Source organism: Artibeus jamaicensis, unplaced genomic scaffold (assembly GCF_021234435.1).
Source record: "Artibeus jamaicensis isolate MK-2021 breed Jamaican fruit bat unplaced genomic scaffold, CSHL_Jam_final scaffold_1964, whole genome shotgun sequence".
NCBI classification, from domain to species: domain Eukaryota; kingdom Metazoa; phylum Chordata; class Mammalia; order Chiroptera; family Phyllostomidae; genus Artibeus; species Artibeus jamaicensis.
This window is the reverse complement of record NW_026522030.1, coordinates 45345738-45353967: the sequence shown is the minus strand read 5'-3', so window position 1 is coordinate 45353967 and position 8230 is coordinate 45345738. Positions and strand designations below refer to the sequence as shown.

General features: G+C 41.5%; 1 pseudogene; it reads left to right on the top strand.

Annotated features, from left to right (window-relative positions):
- Positions 1-5633: 5633 nt before the first annotated feature.
- Positions 5634-5755, top strand: LOC119057850 (uncharacterized; annotated as a pseudogene).
- Positions 5756-8230: the final 2475 nt, after the last annotated feature.

Below are 8230 nucleotides of genomic sequence, written 5' to 3'. Positions count from 1 at the left end.
GATGGAAAGGCAGGAGAAGGCCATTGTCCCTTTCTGAGTCCACACCCCACAGAGTCACCAGGCCTGCAGACTGGTGCCTAAGATTCCATCAACCTGACTAACACTGTTTTGTCCCACCCTGGAGATCCCCTGAGACTCCATCCCACCCAACTTAATGGGCATACACAAACTGTTAATTATGACTTTTCGATATGAATGGCTGGTCTTGGCTCATGCTTCACATTTTCCTAAATCCTATCAAACAAGCAACAGCTGGACTCTGTGATCCCCCAGCCCCTGTACCTCTTGCTAAATGGCCCCAGGGCTGACTGACAGTAGCTGCAGCTGGCCTAGATTCACAGTTTGGCTTTACCTGGGCATCTCCAAACCCAGGGCAAGTAGCAGCCATCTCAGACTGCTTTACAGCTCAGGCAGGGTAGACTCAGGCAGAACACAGATGAGGGCTTACCTTGGCCTATACTATGCAAGAAATCTCAGAGCCTGTAGATCCAGTGGACAAATACTGCCCCTACCCCACCAACCTGCCCCTGCAGAGCTGGTCCTCCATAGAGAGTACAGGTTGATAGTCAAGTGATCATAGCCAGTCTTAGCAGGTGACTGAGCTGGGTAAATCTCTCCCATTGAGGGATACAGCCAAGGCTGAAATTACAAGAGGAGGGTGTACTCAGCCCACACGGAGAGTTCAACTAGAGTACCCAGCTTGGGTGACAAGGGACGCTGTGCCACTGGAGCCTACGGGACACCTACTACATTAGGCCACACTATCAAGACAGGAGTCATAACAGCTCTACCTAATACATAGAAACAAACACAGGGAGGTTGCCAAAATGAAGAGACAAAGAAACATGGCCAAAATGGAAGAACAGATCAAAACTCCAGAAAAAGAAATAAACAGGATGAAGATAAGCAATCTATCAGATGCAGAGTTCAAAACATTGGCTATGAGGATGCTCAAGTAACTTAGTGAAGACCTCAAAAGCATAAAACAGATCCAGTCACAATTGAAAGGTACACTAATTGAAATAAATAACAATTACAGAAGTAGAGCAGATGAAGCAGAGAATCAAATCAATGATGTGGAACATAAAGAAACCAAAAGCAACCAATCAGAACAAGAAGAAAAAAGAATCAAAAAAAAATGAGGATAGTGTAAGCAGCCTTTTGGAGAACTTCAAGCATTCCAACATTCACTTCATATGGGTGCCAGAATAAGAAGAGGAAGGGCAAGAAATTGGAAATCTATTTGAAAAAAAAAATGAAAGAAAACTTCCCTAATTTGGTGAAGGAAATAGACATGCACATCCAAGAAGCACAGAGAGTCCCAAACAAGATGGATGCAAAGAGGCCCATGCCAAGACACATCATAATTAAAATGCTAAGGGTTAAAGGTAAAGAGAGAATCTTAAAAGCAGCAGAGAAAAGCCTTTAGTTACCTACCGGTACATATGTGTAAGACCATCAGCTTATTTCTGAAAAGAAACTCTTGCAGGCTAAACGGGGTTGGCAAGAAATATTCAAAGTCATGAAAAGCAAGGACCTACAGCCAAGCTTGCTCTGCCCAGCAAAGATAACATTTAGACTTGAAGGGCAGATAAAGAGCTTCCCAGACAAGAAAATACTAAAGGAGTTCACATCCTCAAACTATTATTATATGAAATTTTAAAGATATTTATTTAGGACTTCCGCCAAGATGGAGGCATAGGTGAAAACGCTGTGTCTTCTCTCACAACCAAGTTTAGAGACAACTAAATATTAGCAACAGAAAACACAGCCAGAACACAGAAAATTGAACTTTTCAGAAGTCTGATAACAACAAATTCTTCAGCCTGACCGGTAAGAGGGGCGAAGCCAGCAGCTGTCGGAGCGGGGTTGCACAGAAAAACTCGGTCAGACGGACTCGGACGCGTGGAACCCAGGCGCAGGGTTGGACCTAGTAAGCGACTCAGCGAGCGACCGCGGGGAAACAGCGAGGGAGCAGGGCTGCGGGTTGACTGTGGTCACGCTTTCCTGCGCAGATAGACAAGCAAGGGAGTGGGCGGTGAGACTACAGGACCGAGCAGGCCCCAAGGCAAGCGGCAGCACAGGGCGCCGCCATTTCCCTGCTCTAACCCCGCCTCCACATACAGCAGCGTCATAACCCAGCGACCTCAGTGGCCCTGCCCTGGTGAACCACCTAAGGTTCAGCTCCTCACCCAGCGGCCGGAAACAGCACAGAAGGTCGCCATTTCCCTGCTCTGACCATGCCCCCACATACAGCGTCACAACCCAGCAACCTGAGAGTCCAAGACTCCGCTACTCATACTTAACTGGCAAGAGCAGACCAAAAATGGCTCAAGAAGATCTCAAAGCCCCAGAGCCTATAAATCTAAGCCATGAAGAAATAGTAAAACTCTCAGATGCACAGTTTAAAACACTGGTGATCAGGATCCTCATAGAACTGGTTGATTATAGCCACAAATTAGAGAAACATATGAAGGCGAAACTAATTGAAATGAATGGAATTGCACAGGAAACCAATAGCAATGAAAAGGAAACTGGGACTCAAATCAATGGAGTGGACCAGAAGAAAGCAAATAATGGCCAAACAGAAAAGAGTCAAGAAGCAAGAATTCAAAAAAATGAGGAGAGTCTTAGGAACCTCCAGGACATCTTTAAATGCTTCAACATCCGAATTACAGGGGTACCAGAAGGGGGAAAGGAACAGCCACCAGTGGAAAACTTATTTGAACAAATAATAAAGGAGAATTTCCCCAATCTGGCAAAGGCAATAGACTTCCAGGAAATCCAGGAAGCTCAGAGAGTCCCAAAGAAGTTGGACCCAAGAAGGAACACACCAAGGCACATCATCATTACATTAGCCAAGATTAAAATGAAGGAGAGAATCCTAGAAGCAGCAAGAGCTAAGGAGGGGGCAGTCACCTACAAAGGAGTTCCTATCAGACTGTCAGCAGATTTCTCAAAAGAGACCTTACAGGCAAGAAGGGTCTGGAAAGAGGTATTCCAAGTCATGAAAGCCAAGGACCTACAACCAAGATTGCTCTATCCAGCAAAGCTTTCATTTAGAATGGAAGGGCAGCTAAAGTGCTTCTCAGATAAGGTCAAGTTAAAGGAGTTCATCATCACCGAGCCCTTATTATATGAAATGTTAAAGGGACTTACCTAAGAAAAAGATAAAAAAGATGAACAGTGAAAGGACAGCAAACTCACAGTTATCAAGAACCACACCTAAAACAAAAGCAAATTAAGAGGACAACTAGATCAGGTGTGTGTTATACCCAGCTAGGAAAATTACAGCTAGGGCATTACCCAACCCAAATCTGCAGTTCCTGGAACAGGGTAATGAACAAACATCATGGAAGAATTGGGTTTAAAATTCTAGCCAAATAAGGTAACTAACCCGGGCCCGCCAGAAAGTGCCCGCCAGCAGCAGCACCCACCAATCAGGGACCCTCGCCGTTTTTAAATAAGCCAATAGCTAACCGCCACCTCTGCTTCTGTATGCCTTTGCTTGCTTGCTAGAAAATATAAATACCCAGTAGTCTGTAAGCCAGGCGCGACTTCCATTTTGTAGCTCTGAGTAGCTACGTGACTCCAGACAGGGTCGACTCCAGTCACAGTTGGGGGATGGGGAAGTTCGCCCCTGCGCAGGAAAATCTTTGGCCATTAAAATTTTTATCAATTCGGTTCCGGACTCTGAGAGTGTGTATTTACCCGCCGATCGTCTACAACAGTGTGAACCATAGAAATGAAGATCACGTGGAGGGTTAGCAACAGGGGAGTGGGAGGAGGATAAGGGGAGAGAAGGTACAGAAAATAAGTAGCATAGACAGTAGATAGAAAATTGATGGGGGGGGCAAGAATAGTATGGGAAATAAAGAATCTAAAGAACTTGAGACAAGGGGGGTAATGTTGGGGACGGGGGGTAGGGTGGAGGGGAATGAAGGGGGGAATAGAACAACTGTAATGGCATAATCAATAAAAAAAGAAATTAAAAAAAGATATTTAAAGAAAAAGAAGATCAAAACTATGAACAATAAAATGGCAATAAATACAAGTCTATCAACAATTGAATCCAAAGAACAAACTAAGCAAACAAGAACACAGACAGAATTATGGATACAGAGAGCATTTTGATGGTTGCCAAATGGGAGGGAGTATGGGGGAATGGGTGAAGAGGTGAGGGGATTAAGAAGTACAAATAGGTAGTGACAGAATAGTCATGGGGCTGTAAAGTAAAGCAAAGGACTTACAATACACATGACCCATGGACATAAACAACAGCGAGTGGTTGGCCTGAGGGAATAGGTGAAGAGGAACAAAAAGGCAACTATCAGGACAACTGTGATACTATAATCAATAGAAATAATTCAAAAAATGAAATAATAAAAACATCAAAATTGGTGAATTTTTGTGTAGCCATTTTAACATTGAAGATGGAAGAAAATATGCAACATTCTCAGCATATTAAGCTTTATTATTTCAAGAAAGGTAAAAATGGAACTGAAACACAAAAAAAGATTTGTGCAGTGTATGGAGAAGGTGCTATGGCTCATCAAACGTGTCCAAAGTGGTTTGCAAGGTTTCATACTGGAGATTTTTGGCTAGATGATGCTCCATGGTCAGGTAGACCAGTTGAAGTTGATAGTGGTCAAATCAAGACATTAGCTGAGAACAATCAACATTATACCATGTGGGAGATAGCCAACATACTCAAAATATCCAAACTTATAAAGTTATTTGTGAAAATGAAAAACATCTTTTATTTTACAGAAACAACTAAACAGACTTTTTGGTCAACCCAATATAACACTTCAATAAATATATTTTTCCCTTTCTTTGATCATTAGGAAACAAATATCCTTTGTTCTTATCCCTAATTATATTTATGGATTCTTTTCTGAGATAGTCTGGATAAAAGAGTATAAACATCTTAAGATTTATGATGCATACAAGTAAATAAAATAGTCTCCAGAAACACTGTACCAATTCCCTAACAAGAGAGCTCTTTTTAGTGTCCCCGATTAACATCAATTATAATCTTCCCCTACTTTGCAAAACCAATGTAACATTTTCTTGTAGTTTTAGTTTGTGTTTCAGGTTGAATCTTCTCTTTTACATTTTAAAATTATGAGCAATAGAATTTTAATGGCAGAAAAGAAATGCATTTTGACCAGTAGACCCACTAGGGAAAGGAAGAGATCATGGGGAAGGAAGAACTTGAGTTTTACTTCTTCACTGGTCGGCATACTCTGGCCCAGGTACCACATACAGCCTGCTGCCTCTTGCTGCATCGCCCACAGGTTAAGGATGCCTTCCACATTTTAAAATGCTTGAAAAACCACCAAAATAAGATTATTTTTGTGACATATGAAAATGTGAAATTCAAATTTCCGTGTCCATAAAGTTTTTTGGAACACATCTGTGCTCAGTATTTATGTCTGGTCTGCAACCACTATTACTCTGACACTATAGAGTTGAGTGAGTAGCTGTCTCATACAGTACGCACACAAAACCTAAAATATTTCCCATCTGGCTCTTTACAGAAAAAGTTTTAATGACCCCTGCTTTAGGCAATAACTTCCTACCTGCTGGTAGGTGCAGCAATGTTTAGGTTAGTAAGAAATAGCAGGATTATCGCTTCTCAGCCTTTTGGCTAAAATCGAGTGTAGTATCTGTTCTTATCAGAAGTAGTAGGATTGGTCGGTGTCCTCAGTAAGAACATCATTTTATCAACCATTCATACTTTTCACCTTTTAGGAGCATGGGGTCACAAGAGAGTGGCACTAAGCAGAGGTGAGCACAGTTCAAATGTACAGTGAGGGGAATAAAGAAAAGTGGAGGACTACCTTCTTTTTATTAGGTAGTTTAGAAGCAGAAAAGGAATCGAAACTCATATTCTGAGCAACTGTATTATTTCTTTGCCTTGTTAATAGAGTGTGCTCAAACTGAATTAAAATAATGTCTTGCTAGAGACTTATAAACATATACCCCTATATATTTATTATTGTTGTTATTAATTATTACATTCTAGAAGAGAGCAAAGCAAATCCATTAGTTCATTCAAGACCAGAGCAACAAACATAGAAAGGTCTTGGTCTGGGCATCAGGTAATTTAAGATTTAAGGTAGAGTCTGCCATGAACTTGCCATGTAACCTCGGGCAAATTATAGGACATATCTAAGGTACAGGCTGGAGAAAAGTTTGTCTCCTCTAGCTCTGACTTTTGCTCATTTTGGTTAGTCTAATACGGAGCTTACTTTAAAAAGTGGGGGAGGGAGCTGGGGAGGGTTGGGTGGGTGGGCTGGGAGTAAAAGACAGAAAACTGTACTTGAACAACAATTAAAATAAAATTAAAAAAAATAATATGAAGCTTTCTGAAACAGCAGCAGAAGCAGCATCAAGGAACTCGTTAGAGATGCAGATGCTTAAGCCCACTGCAGGCCTCCTGAACTGGGAAAGCTTGGGGTAAGATCCAGCGTTCCGTCTTCACAGATCCTCCAGAAGATGCTGACATATGCTGAAGTTTGAGAGGCACTGATTTAAACTGGGTGCTTCTTTCATAGATAAAAACATCTCCAGTTCCAAGACAAGCTTTGGATGTTTGATTTTTTAAGTCTTGGTGGCACATTTTGCATGTGCAAACACAAAAATTTCCTCCCCATGACTCATTTTTCTCCTTCCATGGGAAGTATTGATTTATTGGAAAACCACACTGAGAATATCCGGTTAAGCACGATCATTATTCCCCGTGATAGAGACCACAACCTCTAAGAGAGAGGAGAGAAGAAAGGAGCCCTAGCCTAACTTCACACACTTGGTGTGTGGACCACCTTGAGGCTATTCCCCAGAACCAGCCCACCCAAGCAGAGTCAGACCCTGCTGGTAATGGCAGACCAGAAAGGAACCTATTATTCTGGGTGATTATTTATATTTAGCTATATTTAGCTGAGCAACCATATGAACCTTGTACCTTTCTGTGGGTTTGAACATAGAGTTGGTGAGAGCACGGGATACATTTCTACCTAACCACAAATGTGCAGACTTCTATAAGCCGGTGTTGTAGACATGAACTGTACTAGAAACCTGCTTGGGCCCACAGGCCACTTTGCCAAAGACTGGCTATGTGCCCCTGAGAAAACTCACTTAATCTGTCAAAACCTCAATGATCTCATTTAGAAAATGAGAATAACACCAGCTCTCATACTCACTTCATAGAGTTCTAGGGAAGATAAAGTTTAAAAGGGGGTACAAAAGCCCTTGAGCTCTATTAAAATGCAAATTATTATAATTCATTAATGCTTAATAGTGTTCAGAATATATACCTTGTATCAGTTAGGATTGCAAAAATTCAAACAATATGGCTTAAACCAGATTTTTTCCATTTAAGTCCAGAGGCAGGCAGCTCAAGGCTAATTCCATAGCTTGAGGAATTCAAAAAGTCCCTGGTCCTTTCTAACTGCCTCTTCTACTCTCCTTGGCATGCTGCCTTTGTCCTCACTGTTGCAAAATGGTGACCCCACTTACAGGCATTTGTGTTCCAAGAAGCAAGTTTTGCCTATTGAATTTGTGCCTTTACATCAGGAAAACAGAGGCTTTTCTGAAAGCTCCATCTAATAGAAAGCATATGAAACCAGAATATTAATGAAAACAGCAATTGTAATGAAACAAATAGCATAGTTAAAAATAAATGTTATATTACCAACAATAAAAAAAGGAAATCTTGCCATTTGCAACAGCAGTGATGAACCTAGAGCGTATTATGCTCAGTGAAATAAGTCAGTCAGAGAAAGATAAATACCATATAATTTCACTTACATGTGGAATCTAAAAAAGAAAAACAAAACAAATGAAGAAACAAAACATGACATAAACAAACTCATAGATAAAGTATGAACTGATGGTTGCCAGAGATGGGTATGGGGGTGCATGAAAGGTGAAGGGGAATGAGAGGTAAAAACTTCCAGTTATAAAATAAGGAAGTCAGGGGCTTCCAAGATGGCAATGGAATAGGACAAAGTGGATTCCATTTCCCCACACACATGGGAGAAAATCCTGGCCAATCTACGGAGGAACAACGCAAAAAGCCAGCAGTTCCCAAGCATATATGAAAATAAGAGACCAGAAATTGTAATGGACACTGGAAAACCAGACGGTAAGGAGACGGCTGCAGCACAATAGAGTCTCAGGGACCGGAGCAAAGACAGGAGCAGCAGCGGCCTCAGTCAACACA